Source organism: Phyllobates terribilis, unplaced genomic scaffold (genome assembly GCF_046119375.1).
Source record: "Phyllobates terribilis strain yellow unplaced genomic scaffold, ASM4611937v1 Scaffold_6__1_contigs__length_29720123, whole genome shotgun sequence".
In the NCBI taxonomy this organism is placed as follows: Eukaryota; Metazoa; Chordata; class Amphibia; order Anura; family Dendrobatidae; genus Phyllobates; species Phyllobates terribilis.
In genome coordinates, this window is record NW_027362766.1 from 7,228,120 (window position 1) to 7,243,995 (window position 15,876).

Below are 15,876 nucleotides of genomic sequence, written 5' to 3' on the forward strand. Positions count from 1 at the left end.
TCCCGACCATCGGGTCGGTGCTGCTCTGCTCTGCTTCCGGCAGGCTCCTGGCCAGCGGGCCGGTGCTGCTCTGCTCTCCTCTTTCTTCCTTTTGCAGGCTCCTGGCCAGCGGGCCGGTGCTGCACTGCTGCCGCTCCATTCCCGGGTCTACTCTTTCTCTCCTCGACTCCGGGTGCTCTCGCTCCGGACACCCCGCCTCCGGGTGCGCCCGTTCCAGACTGCTCCAAGCGACACCCATCTTTGCTCTTTTCCCTCGTCTCCTCCCACTCCGAGGGCGGTCCCGGGGCAACTCGGCGACTGCCAGCCCCAGGGGTAGTTCTCTCACGCTGACAGACACCTCCAGCACCACAGTCTCCGCCGGTGGGGGCGGCCTCCACCCCTGGCGCCACTCTCTGTCCCGGCCCACGATGGGATGTGGCCTCCTGCCCTCCCCTGGCACGCCCATAATGGCGTCCGCTGCTCTTCCAAGGCGGGAAATCTGCGGTTTTGGCGGGAAGCGTCGCCCAGTGGCGGGAAACTCCGCAGACGGCGGGAACAAGCTGGAAATGGCGGACACTCGGCGGGAAACGACTGGTGATGGAGTCCGATGGCGTGGACTCTCCGGAACCGGCAGGAGTCTTCTTTCTGAGGTAAACTTGCACTTTTCTTCAGGCACGCAATACCCGGGTGTTGCGGGCACGTAATCCTGCCGACTACGCCAAAGTTGACGCGCCCCCTGGGACATATTCCTTTCTGAGGGGAATACCCGGCACCGGATCAGATGGGGGGTTGTAGTCTCCGAGCGGCTGTGACCCGGTCCCGTGCCCAGGGCGTCAAGCTCAGGGTTATGTGGCAGTCTTTACTGATGTTATTAAAGTTCGTTGTGTCGACTACGCCACCCGTTGTGATGCGGTCACTGTGGCCGCCGCTGCAGCAGGGTCCGCTGAGGCCGACGGTGGATGCGCAGCCTGGTGGGATAACCCCCAACGGGAGGGGTATAGCCTCAGAGGGGACAGGCGCAGAGGATGGGGGTTGTGGTGGTGCGGTGCAGCCGGTAATGATGACAGACTCGGGTAGTGCAGTTAAGGGTCTTTACTTACTGCAGATGTTCCTGGTCACTCTAGCTCCAAGTGACCTCCCGAGCCGTGCTGCGTCCACCAGGTCCTGGATCCGGCCAACCCCCAAACAAGTCCGGAGCGTGGCCCTGAGCTCTCCCTCTGTCCTTTCTTCAGCCGTCCCCACCAGTGATTCACCTAAGTCCAGCTCCCTCGGGCCTTCTGTTGGGCAACCTTTGGCCTAAGGTTCCCTGACCCTTCCTGTGGTGTGCCTTCAGGGTGAATGTAGTGGGTGACCGTGACAGACACTGCCCACGGTCTCCGGTCTCTGGCTGGGGAATGTCTTTGCCCCCACCAGCTTGGGTTCCGGTACCCTCTTGCTGACTCCTCACCCGGTGTTCTTCTTTGGGTTCTTGGGTCCCTTCTTTGTCCCCCTCTGGGTCTTTCTTCACTCCACTCTCTCTCCAGGGCTGCTGTTTCCTGCTCTCTGCATCTGACTTGTCCTCTGCAGCTGACTGACCCTGATTCTAAGTTGGTGCCCTCCTTATATATCCCTCTATGTGTGAGCTCAGGTGACCAGCACCCAATGAGCTCCTACCACTACCCAGACTGCTCCCCCTATCTGCCCCTACACTACATGGGATGTTCCTCCCCCCTCCCACTCCAGCCAGGAACAGGCTCGGTCGCACCTGCACATTTCTAAGTGGGAGTGCCGTCGGCCTGCTCCTCTGGAATGGGATGTATGTAGTGCATGCAGTCTATCTGAGCTCAGTTCCACACTCCCTCCTTACCCGGGAGTGGAATATCACACCTCTGGGTTGAGGTGCAATACTCCTGTAGCAGCCGAATCCTCAGGGTGCTACACATCCATGATCCCCGCGCCCCTCTCGCCTGGAATATACGACACATCCATGATCCCCGCGCCCCTCTCTCCTGGAATATACGACACATCCATGATTCCCGCGTCCCTCTCACCTGGAATATACGACACATCCATGATTCCCGCGCCCCTCTCTCCTGGAATATACGACACATCATGATTCCCGCGCCCCTCTCACCTGGAATATACGACACATCATGATTCCCGCGCCCCTCTCACCTGGAATATACGACACATCATGATCCCCGCGCCCCTCTCACCTGGAATATACGACACATCCATGATCCCCACGCCCCTCTCTCCTGGAATATACGACACATCCATGATCCCCGCGCCCCTCTCGCCTGGAATATACGACACATCATGATTCCCGCGCCCCTCTCTCCTGGAATATACGACACATCCATGATTCCCGCGTCCCTCTCTCCTGGAATATACGACACATCATGATTCCCGCGCCCCTCTCTCCTGGAATATACGACACATCATGATTCCCGCGCCCCTCTCTCCTGGAATATACGACACATCCATGATTCCCGCGCCCCTCTCTCCTGGAATATACGACACATCATGATTCCCGCGCCCCTCTCTCCTGGAATATACGACACATCCATGATTCCCGCGCCCCTCTCTCCTGGAATATACGACACATCCATGATTCCCGCGCCCCTCTCTCCTGGAATATACAACACATCATGATCCCCGCGCCCCTCTCACCTGGAATATACGACACATCCATGATTCCCGCGCCCCTCTCACCTGGAATATACGACACATCATGATTCCCGAGCCCCTCTCACCTGGAATATACGACACATCATGATTCCCGCGTCCCTCTCTCCTGGAATATACGACACATCATGATTCCCGCGTCCCTCTCTCCTGGAATATACGACACATCATGATCCCCGCGCCCCTCTCTCCTGGAATATACGACACATCATGATTCCCGCGTCCCTCTCACCTGGAATATACGACACATCATGATCCCCGCGCCCCTCTCTCCTGGAATATACGACACATCATGATCCCCGCGCCCCTCTCACCTGGAATATACGACACATCATGATCCCCACGCCCCTCTCACCTGGAATATACGACACATCATGATTCCCGCGCCCCTCTCTCCTGGAATATACGACACATCATGATTCCCGCGCCCCTCTCTCCTGGAATATACGACACATCATGATCCCCGCGCCCCTCTCACCTGGAATATACGACACATCCATGATCCCCGCGCCCCTCTCTCCTGGAATATACGACACATCCATGATCCCCGCGCCCCTCTCTCCTGGAATATACAACACATCATGATCCCCGCGCCCCTCTCTCCTGGAATATACGACACATCCATGATCCCCGCGCCCCTCTCTCCTGGAATATACGACACATCCATGATTCCCGCGTCCCTCTCTCCTGGAATATACGACACATCCATGATCCCCGCGCCCCTCTCTCCTGGAATATACGACACATCCATGATTCCCGCGTCCCTCTCTCCTGGAATATACGACACATCCATGATCCCCGCGCCCCTCTCACCTGGAATATACGACACATCATGATCCCCGCGCCCCTCTCACCTGGAATATACGACACATCCATGATTCCCGCGCCCCTCTCACCTGGAATATACGACACATCATGATCCCCGCGCCCCTCTCACCTGGAATATACGACACATCCATGATTCCCGCGCCCCTCTCTCCTGGAATATACGACACATCATGATCCCCGCGCCCCTCTCTCCTGGAATATACAACACATCATGATCCCCGCGCCCCTCTCTCCTGGAATATACGACACATCCATGATCCCCGCGTCCCTCTCGCCTGGAATATACAACACATCCATGATCCCCGCGTCCCTCTCGCATGGAATATACAACACATCATGATTCCCGCGCCCCTCTCTCCTGGAATATACGACACATCCATGATTCCCGCGCCCCTCTCTCCTGGAATATACGACACATCCATGATTCCCGCGTCCCTCTCTCCTGGAATATACGACACATCCATGATCCCCGCGCCCCTCTCACCTGGAATATACGACACATCCATGATCCCCGCGCCCCTCTCACCTGGAATATACGACACATCCATGATCCCCGCGACCCTCTCACCTGGAATATACGACACATCCATGATCCCCGCGCCCCTCTCACCTGGAATATACGACACATCCATGATTCCCGCGCCCCTCTCACCTGGAATATACGACACATCATGATCCCCGCGTCCCTCTCTCCTGGAATATACGACACATCCATGATCCCCGCGCCCCTCTCTCCTGGAATATACGACACATCATGATCCCCGCGCCCCTCTCTCCTGGAATATACGACACATCATGATCCCCACGCCCCTCTCACCTGGAATATACGACACATCCATGATTCCCGCGCCCCTCTCACCTGGAATATACAACACATCATGATTCCCGAGCCCCTCTCACCTGGAATATACGACACATCATGATCCCCGCGTCCCTCTCACCTGGAATATACGACACATCCATGATCCCCGCGTCCCTCTCACCTGGAATATACGACACATCATGATTCCCGCGCCCCTCTCTCCTGGAATATACGACACATCATGATCCCCGCGCCCCTCTCACCTGGAATATAAGACACATCATGATCCCCGCGTCCCTCTCACCTGGAATATAAGACACATCATGATCCCCGCGTCCCTCTCACCTGGAATATACAACACATCATGATCCCCGCGTCCCTCTCACCTGGAATATAAGACACATCATGATTCCCGCGTCCCTCTCACCTGGAATATACAACACATCCATGATCCCCGCGCCCCTCTCTCCTGGAATATACGACACATCATGATCCCCGCGCCCCTCTCGCCTGGAATATACGACACATCATGATCCCCGCGCCCCTCTCGCCTGGAATATACGACACATCATGATTCCCGCGCCCCTCTCTCCTGGAATATACAACACATCCATGATCCCCGCGCCCCTCTCTCCTGGAATATACGACACATCATGATTCCCACGTCCCTCTCGCCTGGAATATACAACACATCATGATCCCCGCGCCCCTCTCTCCTGGAATATACGACACATCATGATTCCCACGTCCCTCTCTCCTGGAATATACGACACATCCATGATTCCCGAGCCCCTCTCGCCTGGAATATACGACACATCATGATCCCCGCGCCCCTCTCTCCTGGAATATACGACACATCATGATCCCCGCGCCCCTCTCGCCTGGAATATACAACACATCCATGATTCCCGCGCCACTCTCGCCTGGAATATACGACACATCCATGATCCCCGCGTCCCTCTCTCGCCTGGAATATACAACACATTCATGATTCCCACGTCCCTCTCTCCTGGAATATACAACACATCCATGATCCCCGCGCCCCTCTCTACTGGAATATACGACACATCATGATTCCCGCGCCCCTCTCTTCTGGAATATACAACACATCCATGATCCCCACGCCCCTCTCGCCTGGAATATACGACACATCATGATCCCCGCGCCCCTCTCTCCTGGAATATACGACACATCATGATTCCCGCGCCCCTCTCTCCTGGAATATACGACACATCCATGATCCCCGCGTCCCTCTCGCCTGGAATATACGACACATCCATGATCCCCGCGCCCCTCTCGCCTGGAATATACGACACATCATGATCCCCGCGCCCCTCTCGCCTGGAATATACGACACATCATGATCCCCGCGTCCCTCTCGCCTGGAATATACGACACATCATGATCCCCGCGCCCCTCTCTCCTGGAATATACGACACATCATGATTCCCGCGCCCCTCTCTCCTGGAATATACGACACATCCATGATCCCCGCGTCCCTCTCGCCTGGAATATACGACACATCCATGATCCCCGCGCCCCTCTCTCCTGGAATATACGACACATCATGATTCCCGCGTCCCTCTCTCCTGGAATATACGACACATCATGATCCCCGCGCCCCTCTCACCTGGAATATACGACACATCATGATTCCCGCGTCCCTCTCACCTGGAATATACGACACATCATGATCCCCGCGCCCCTCTCTCCTGGAATATACGACACATCATGATCCCCGCGCCCCTCTCTCCTGGAATATACGACACATCATGATCCCCGCGCCCCTCTCACCTGGAATATACGACACATCCATGATCCCCACGCCCCTCTCTCCTGGAATATACGACACATCATGATCCCCGCGCCCCTCTCTCCTGGAATATACAACACATCATGATCCCCGCGCCCCTCTCTCCTGGAATATACAACACATCATGATCCCCACGCCCCTCTCTCCTGGAATATACGACACATCCATGATTCCCGCGACCCTCTCTCCTGGAATATACGACACATCCATGATCCCCGCGCCCCTCTCTCCTGGAATATACGACACATCATGATCCCCGCGCCCCTCTCACCTGGAATATACGACACATCCATGATTCCCGCGCCCCTCTCTCCTGGAATATACGACACATCCATGATCCCCGCGCCCCTCTCTCCTGGAATATAAGACACATCATGATCCCCGCGCCCCTCTCTCCTGGAATATACGACACATCATGATTCCCGCGCCCCTCTCTCCTGGAATATACGACACATCCATGATCCCCGCGCCCCTCTCTCCTGGAATATAAGACACATCATGATCCCCGCGCCCCTCTCTCCTGGAATATACGACACATCATGATTCCCGCGCCCCTCTCACCTGGAATATACGACACATCATGATTCCCGCGCCCCTCTCTCCTGGAATATACGACACATCCATGATTCCCGCGTCCCTCTCTCCTGGAATATACGACACATCATGATTCCCGCGCCCCTCTCTCCTGGAATATACGACACATCCATGATTCCCGCGCCCCTCTCACCTGGAATATACGACACATCATGATTCCCGCGCCCCTCTCACCTGGAATATACGACACATCCATGATCCCCGCGCCCCTCTCTCCTGGAATATACGACACATCCATGATTCCCGCGCCCCTCTCACCTGGAATATACGACACATCCATGATTCCCGCGCCCCTCTCTCCTGGAATATACGACACATCATGATCCCCGCGCCCCTCTCTCCTGGAATATACGACACATCATGATCCCCGCGCCCCTCTCACCTGGAATATACGACACATCCATGATCCCCGCATCCCTCTCTCCTGGAATATACGACACATCATGATTCCCGCGTCCCTCTCGCCTGGAATATACGACACATCCATGATCCCCGCGCCCCTCTCGCCTGGAATATACGACACATCATGATTCCCGCGCCCCTCTCTCCTGGAATATACGACACATCCATGATTCCCGCGTCCCTCTCACCTGGAATATACGACACATCCATGATTCCCGCGCCCCTCTCTCCTGGAATATACGACACATCATGATCCCCGCGCCCCTCTCACCTGGAATATACGACACATCCATGATTCCCGCGCCCCTCTCTCCTGGAATATACGACACATCCATGATTCCCGCGCCCCTCTCTCCTGGAATATACAACACATCATGATCCCCGCGCCCCTCTCACCTGGAATATACGACACATCATGATCCCCGCGTCCCTCTCTCCTGGAATATACGACACATCATGATTCCCGCGTCCCTCTCTCCTGGAATATACGACACATCCATGATTCCCGCGCCCCTCTCACCTGGAATATACAACACATCATGATTCCCGCGTCCCTCTCTCCTGGAATATACGACACATCATGATTCCCGCGTCCCTCTCTCCTGGAATATACGACACATCCATGATTCCCGCGCCCCTCTCTCCTGGAATATACGACACATCATGATCCCCGCGCCCCTCTCTCCTGGAATATACGACACATCATGATCCCCGCGCCCCTCTCACCTGGAATATACGACACATCATGAGCCCCGCGCCCCTCTCACCTGGAATATACGACACATCATGATTCCCGCGCCCCTCTCTCCTGGAATATACGACACATCATGATCCCCGCGCCCCTCTCACCTGGAATATACGACACATCATGATCCCCGCGCCCCTCTCTCCTGGAATATACGACACATCATGATCCCCGCGCCCCTCTCACCTGGAATATACGACACATCATGAGCCCCGCGCCCCTCTCACCTGGAATATACGACACATCATGATTCCCGCGCCCCTCTCTCCTGGAATATACGACACATCATGATCCCCGCGTCCCTCTCACCTGGAATATACGACACATCATGATCCCCGCGCCCCTCTCGCCTGGAATATACGACACATCATGATCCCCGCGCCCCTCTCACCTGGAATATACGACACATCCATGATCCCCGCGCCCCTCTCTCCTGGAATATACGACACATCCATGATCCCCGCGCCCCTCTCTCCTGGAATATAAGACACATCATGATCCCCGCGCCCCTCTCTCCTGGAATATACGACACATCATGATCCCCGCGCCCCTCTCACCTGGAATATACGACACATCCATGATTCCCGAGCCCCTCTCACCTGGAATATACGACACATCATGATCCCCGCGTCCCTCTCTCCTGGAATATACGACACATCCATGATCCCCGCGCCCCTCTCGCCTGGAATATACGACACATCATGATCCCCGCGTCCCTCTCACCTGGAATATACAACACATCATGATCCCCGCGCCCCTCTCTCCTGGAATATACGACACATCATGATCCCCGCGTCCCTCTCACCTGGAATATACGACACATCCATGATTCCCGCGCCCCTCTCTCCTGGAATATACGACACATCATGATTCCCGCGCCCCTCTCACCTGGAATATACGACACATCCATGATTCCCGCGCCCCTCTCACCTGGAATATACGACACATCATGATCCCCGCGCCCCTCTCTCCTGGAATATACGACACATCCATGATTCCCGCGCCCCTCTCACCTGGAATATACGACACATCCATGATTCCCGCGCCCCTCTCACCTGGAATATACGACACATCCATGATCCCCGCGCCCCTCTCTCCTGGAATATACAACACATCCATGATCCCCGCGTCCCTCTCTCCTGGAATATACGACACATCCATGATTCCCGCGCCCCTCTCTCCTGGAATATACGACACATCCATGATTCCCGCGCCCCTCTCTCCTGGAATATACGACACATCCATGATCCCCGCGTCCCTCTCTCCTGGAATATACGACACATCCATGATTCCCGCGCCCCTCTCTCCTGGAATATACGACACATCCATGATCCCCGCGCCCCTCTCTCCTGGAATATACGACACATCCATGATTCCCGAGCCCCTCTCACCTGGAATATACGACACATCATGATCCCCGCGTCCCTCTCTCCTGGAATATACGACACATCCATGATCCCCGCGCCCCTCTCGCCTGGAATATACGACACATCATGATCCCCGCGTCCCTCTCACCTGGAATATACAACACATCATGATCCCCGCGCCCCTCTCTCCTGGAATATACGACACATCCATGATCCCCGCGCCCCTCTCGCCTGGAATATACGACACATCATGATCCCCGCGTCCCTCTCACCTGGAATATACAACACATCCATGATCCCCGCGTCCCTCTCTCCTGGAATATACGACACATCCATGATTCCCGCGCCCCTCTCTCCTGGAATATACGACACATCCATGATCCCCGCGTCCCTCTCTCCTGGAATATACGACACATCCATGATTCCCGCGCCCCTCTCTCCTGGAATATACGACACATCCATGATCCCCGCGCCCCTCTCTCCTGGAATATACGACACATCCATGATTCCCGAGCCCCTCTCACCTGGAATATACGACACATCATGATCCCCGCGTCCCTCTCTCCTGGAATATACGACACATCCATGATCCCCGCGCCCCTCTCGCCTGGAATATACGACACATCATGATCCCCGCGTCCCTCTCACCTGGAATATACAACACATCATGATCCCCGCGCCCCTCTCTCCTGGAATATACGACACATCATGATCCCCGCGCCCCTCTCTCCTGGAATATACGACACATCCATGATTCCCGCGCCCCTCTCTCCTGGAATATACGACACATCATGATTCCCGCGCCCCTCTCACCTGGAATATACGACACATCCATGATCCCCGCGCCCCTCTCACCTGGAATATACGACACATCCATGATTCCCGCGCCCCTCTCTCCTGGAATATACGACACATCCATGATTCCCGCGCCCCTCTCACCTGGAATATACGACACATCCATGATTCCCGCGCCCCTCTCACCTGGAATATACGACACATCATGATCCCCGCGTCCCTCTCACCTGGAATATACGACACATCCATGATTCCCGCGCCCCTCTCACCTGGAATATACGACACATCATGATCCCCACGCCCCTCTCACCTGGAATATACGACACATCCATGATTCCCGCGCCCCTCTCACCTGGAATATACGACACATCATGATCCCCGCGCCCCTCTCTCCTGGAATATACGACACATCCATGATTCCCGCGCCCCTCTCTCCTGGAATATACGACACATCATGATCCCCGCGCCCCTCTCACCTGGAATATACGACACATCCATGATTCCCGCGCCCCTCTCACCTGGAATATACGACACATCCATGATTCCCGAGCCCCTCTCACCTGGAATATACGACACATCATGATCCCCGCGTCCCTCTCACCTGGAATATACGACACATCCATGATTCCCGCGCCCCTCTCACCTGGAATATACGACACATCCATGATCCCCGCGCCCCTCTCACCTGGAATATAAGACACATCATGATTCCCGCGTCCCTCTCTCCTGGAATATACGACACATCATGATCCCCGCGTCCCTCTCACCTGGCATATACGACACATCATGATCCCCGCGTCCCTCTCACCTGGAATATACGACACATCATGATCCCCGCGTCCCTCTCACCTGGAATATACAACACATCATGATCCCCGCGACCCTCTCTCCTGGAATATACGACACATCATGATTCCCGCGTCCCTCTCACCTGGAATATACGACACATCATGATCCCCGCGCCCCTCTCTCCTGGAATATACGACACATCCATGATTCCCGCGCCCCTCTCACCTGGAATATACGACACATCATGATCCCCGCGCCCCTCTCACCTGGAATATACGACACATCATGATCCCCGCGTCCCTCTCTCCTGGAATATACGACACACCATGATTCCCGCGCCCCTCTCTCCTGGAATATACAACACATCATAGATCCCCGCGCCCCTCTCACCTGGAATATACAACACATCCATGATCCCCGCGCCCCTCTCTCCTGGAATATACGACACATCATGATTCCCGCGCCCCTCTCTCCTGGAATATACGACACATCCATGATCCCCGCGCCCCTCTCACCTGGAATATACGACACATCCATGATCCCCGCGCCCCTCTCTCCTGGAATATACGACACATCCATGATCCCCGCGCCCCTCTCACCTGGAATATACGACACATCATGATCCCCGCGCCCCTCTCGCCTGGAATATACGACACATCCATGATCCCCGCGCCCCTCTCTCCTGGAATATACGACACATCATGATCCCCGCGCCCCTCTCTCCTGGAATATACGACACATCCATGATCCCCGCGCCCCTCTCACCTGGAATATACGACACATCATGATTCCCGCGCCCCTCTCGCCTGGAATATACGACACATCCATGATCCCCGCGCCCCTCTCTCCTGGAATATACGACACATCATGATTCCCGCGCCCCTCTCGCCTGGAATATACGACACATCCATGATTCCCGCGCCCCTCTCACCTGGAATATACGACACATCATGATTCCCGCGCCCCTCTCTCCTGGAATATACGACACATCCATGATCCCCGCGCCCCTCTCTCCTGGAATATACAACACATCATGATCCCCGCGCCCCTCTCTCCAGGAATATACGACACATCATGATCCCCGCGTCCCTCTCTCCTGGAATATACGACACATCCATGATTCCCGCGTCCCTCTCTCCTGGAATATACAACACATCATGATCCCCGCGCCCCTCTCACCTGGAATATACGACACATCATGATCCCCGCGCCCCTCTCTCCTTGAATATACGACACATCATGATTCCCGCGCCCCTCTCACCTGGAATATACGACACATCCATGATCCCCGCGCCCCTCTCTCCTGGAATATACGACACATCCATGATTCCCGCGTCCCTCTCTCCTGGAATATAAGACACATCATGATTCCCGCGTCCCTCTCACCTGGAATATAAGACACATCCATGATCCCCGCGCCCCTCTCTCCTGGAATATACGACACATCCATGATTCCCACGCCCCTCTCTCCTGGAATATAAGACACATCATGATCCCCGCGCCTCTCTCACCTGGAATATACGACACATCCATGATTCCCGCGCCCCTCTCTCCTGGAATATACGACACATCCATGATCCCCGCGCCCCTCTCTCCTGGAATATAAGACACATCATGATCCCCGCGCCCCTCTCTCCTGGAATATACGACACATCCATGATCCCCGCGCCCCTCTCACCTGGAATATACGACACATCCATGATTCCCGCGCCCCTCTCTCCTGGAATATACGACACATCCATGATCCCCGCGCCCCTCTCTCCTGGAATATACGACACATCATGATTCCCGCGTCCCTCTCTCCTGGAATATACGACACATCATGATTCCCGCGCCCCTCTCACCTGGAATATACGACACATCCATGATCCCCGCGCCCCTCTCTCCTGGAATATACGACACATCATGATCCCCGCGCCCCTCTCTCCTGGAATATACGACACATCATGATCCCCGCGCCCCTCTCTCCTGGAATATAAGACACATCATGATTCCCGCGCCCCTCTCACCTGGAATATACGACACATCCATGATCCCCGCGTCCCTCTCTCCTGGAATATACGACACATCCATGATTCCCGCGCCCCTCTCACCTGGAATATACGACACATCATGATCCCCGCGCCCCTCTCTCCTGGAATATAAGACACATCATGATTCCCGCGTCCCTCTCTCCTGGAATATACGACACATCATGATCCCCGCGTCCCTCTCACCTGGAATATACGACACATCCATGATTCCCGCGCCCCTCTCTCCTGGAATATACGACACATCCATGATCCCCGCGCCCCTCTCTCCTGGAATATACGACACATCCATGATTCCCGCGCCCCTCTCTCCTGGAATATACGACACATCATGATCCCCGCGTCCCTCTCTCCTGGAATATACAACACATACATGATTCCCGCGCCCCTCTCTCCTGGAATATACGACACATCATGATCCCCGCGTCCCTCTCTCCTGGAATATACGACACATCATGATCCCCGCGTCCCTCTCTCCTGGAATATACGACACATCCATGATCCCCGCGTCCCTCTCACCTGGAATATACGACACATCATGATCCCCGCGCCCCTCTCACCTGGAATATACGACACATCATGATCCCCGCGCCCCTCTCTCCTGGAATATACGACACATCCATGATTCCCGCGCCCCTCTCTCCTGGAATATACGACACATCCATGATCCCCGCGCCCCTCTCTCCTGGAATATACGACACATCCATGATCCCCGCGCCCCTCTCTCCTGGAATATACAACACATACATGATTCCCGCGCCCCTCTCTCCTGGAATATACAACACATACATGATTCCCGCGTCCCTCTCTCCTGGAATATACGACACATCATGATCCCCGCGTCCCTCTCTCCTGGAATATACGACACATCCATGATCCCCGCGTCCCTCTCACCTGGAATATACGACACATCATGATCCCCGCGCCCCTCTCACCTGGAATATACGACACATCATGATCCCCGCGTCCCTCTCTCCTGGAATATACGACACATCATGATTCCCGCGCCCCTCTCTCCTGGAATATACGACACATCATGATCCCCGCGTCCCTCTCTCCTGGAATATACAACACATCATGATCCCCGCGTCCCTCTCTCCTGGAATATACAACACATCATGATCCCCGCGCCCCTCTCTCCTGGAATATACAACACATCATGATCCCCGCGCCCCTCTCTCCTGGAATATACAACACATCATGATTCCCGCGTCCCCCTCTCCTGGAATATACGACACATCCATGATTCCCGCGCCCCTCTCTCCTGGAATATACAACACATCATGATTCCCGCGTCCCTCTCTCCTGGAATATACAACACATCATGATCCCCGCGTCCCTCTCTCCTGGAATATACGACACATCCATGATCCCCGCGTCCCTCTCACCTGGAATATACGACACATCATGATCCCCGCGTCCCTCTCTCCTGGAATATACGACACATCATGATCCCCGCGCCCCTCTCTCCTGGAATATACAAAACATCATGATCCCCGCGCCCCTCTCTCCTGGAATATACAACACATCATGATCCCCACGCCCCTCTCGCCTGGAATATACGACACATCATGATCCCCACGCCCCTCTCTCCTGGAATATACGACACATCATGATCCCCGCGCCCCTCTCTCCTGGAATATACGACACATCCATGATCCCCGCGCCCCTCTCTCCTGGAATATACAACACATCATGATCCCCACGCCCCTCTCGCCTGGAATATACGACACATCCATGATCCCCGCGCCCCTCTCGCCTGGAATATACGACACATCATGATCCCCGCGCCCCTCTCTCCTGGAATATACGACACATCCATGATCCCCGCGCCCCTCTCGCCTGGAATATACGACACATCATGATCCCCGCGCCCCTCTCGCCTGGAATATACGACACATCATGATCCCCGCGTCCCCCTCTCCTGGAATATACGACACATCATGATCCCCGCGTCCCTCTCTCCTGGAATATACAACACATCATGATTCCCGCGTCCCTCTCTCCTGGAATATACAACACATCATGATCCCCGCGCCCCTCTCTCCTGGAATATACGACACATCATGATCCCCGCGTCCCTCTCTCCTGGAATATACAACACATCATGATCCCCGCGCCCCTCTCACCTGGAATATACGACACATCATGATCCCCGCGCCCCTCTCGCCTGGAATATACGACACATCATGATCCCCGCGCCCCTCTCTCCTGGAATATACGACACATCCATGATCCCCGCGCCCCTCTCGCCTGGAATATACGACACATCATGATCCCCGCGCCCCTCTCGCCTGGAATATACGACACATCATGATCCCCGCGCCCCTCTCGCCTGGAATATACGACACATCATGATCCCCGCGCCCCTCTCGCCTGGAATATACGACACATCATGATCCCCGCGTCCCCCTCTCCTGGAATATACGACACATCATGATCCCCGCGTCCCTCTCTCCTGGAATATACAACACATCATGATTCCCGCGCCCCTCTCGCCTGGAATATACGACACATCATGATCCCCGCGCCCCTCTCGCCTGGAATATACGACACATCATGATCCCCGCGCCCCTCTCGCCTGGAATATACGACACATCATGATCCCCGCGCCCCTCTCGCCTGGAATATACGACACATCATGATCCCCGCGCCCCTCTCGCCTGGAATATACGACACATCATGATCCCCGCGCCCCTCTCGCCTGGAATATACGACACATCATGATCCCCACGCCCCTCTCGCCTGGAATATACGACACATCATGATTCCCGCGTCCCTCTCTCCTGGAATATACAACACATCATGATTCCCGCGTCCCTCTCTCCTGGAATATACGACACATCATGATCCCCGCGCCCCTCTCGCCTGGAATATACGACACATCATGATCCCCGCGCCCCTCTCTCCTGGAATATACGACACATCATGATCCCCGCGTCCCTCTCTCCTGGAATATACAACACATCATGATCCCCGCGCCCCTCTCACCTGGAATATACGACACATCATGATTCCCGCGCCCCTCTCTCCTGGAATATACGACACATCATGATCCCCGCGTC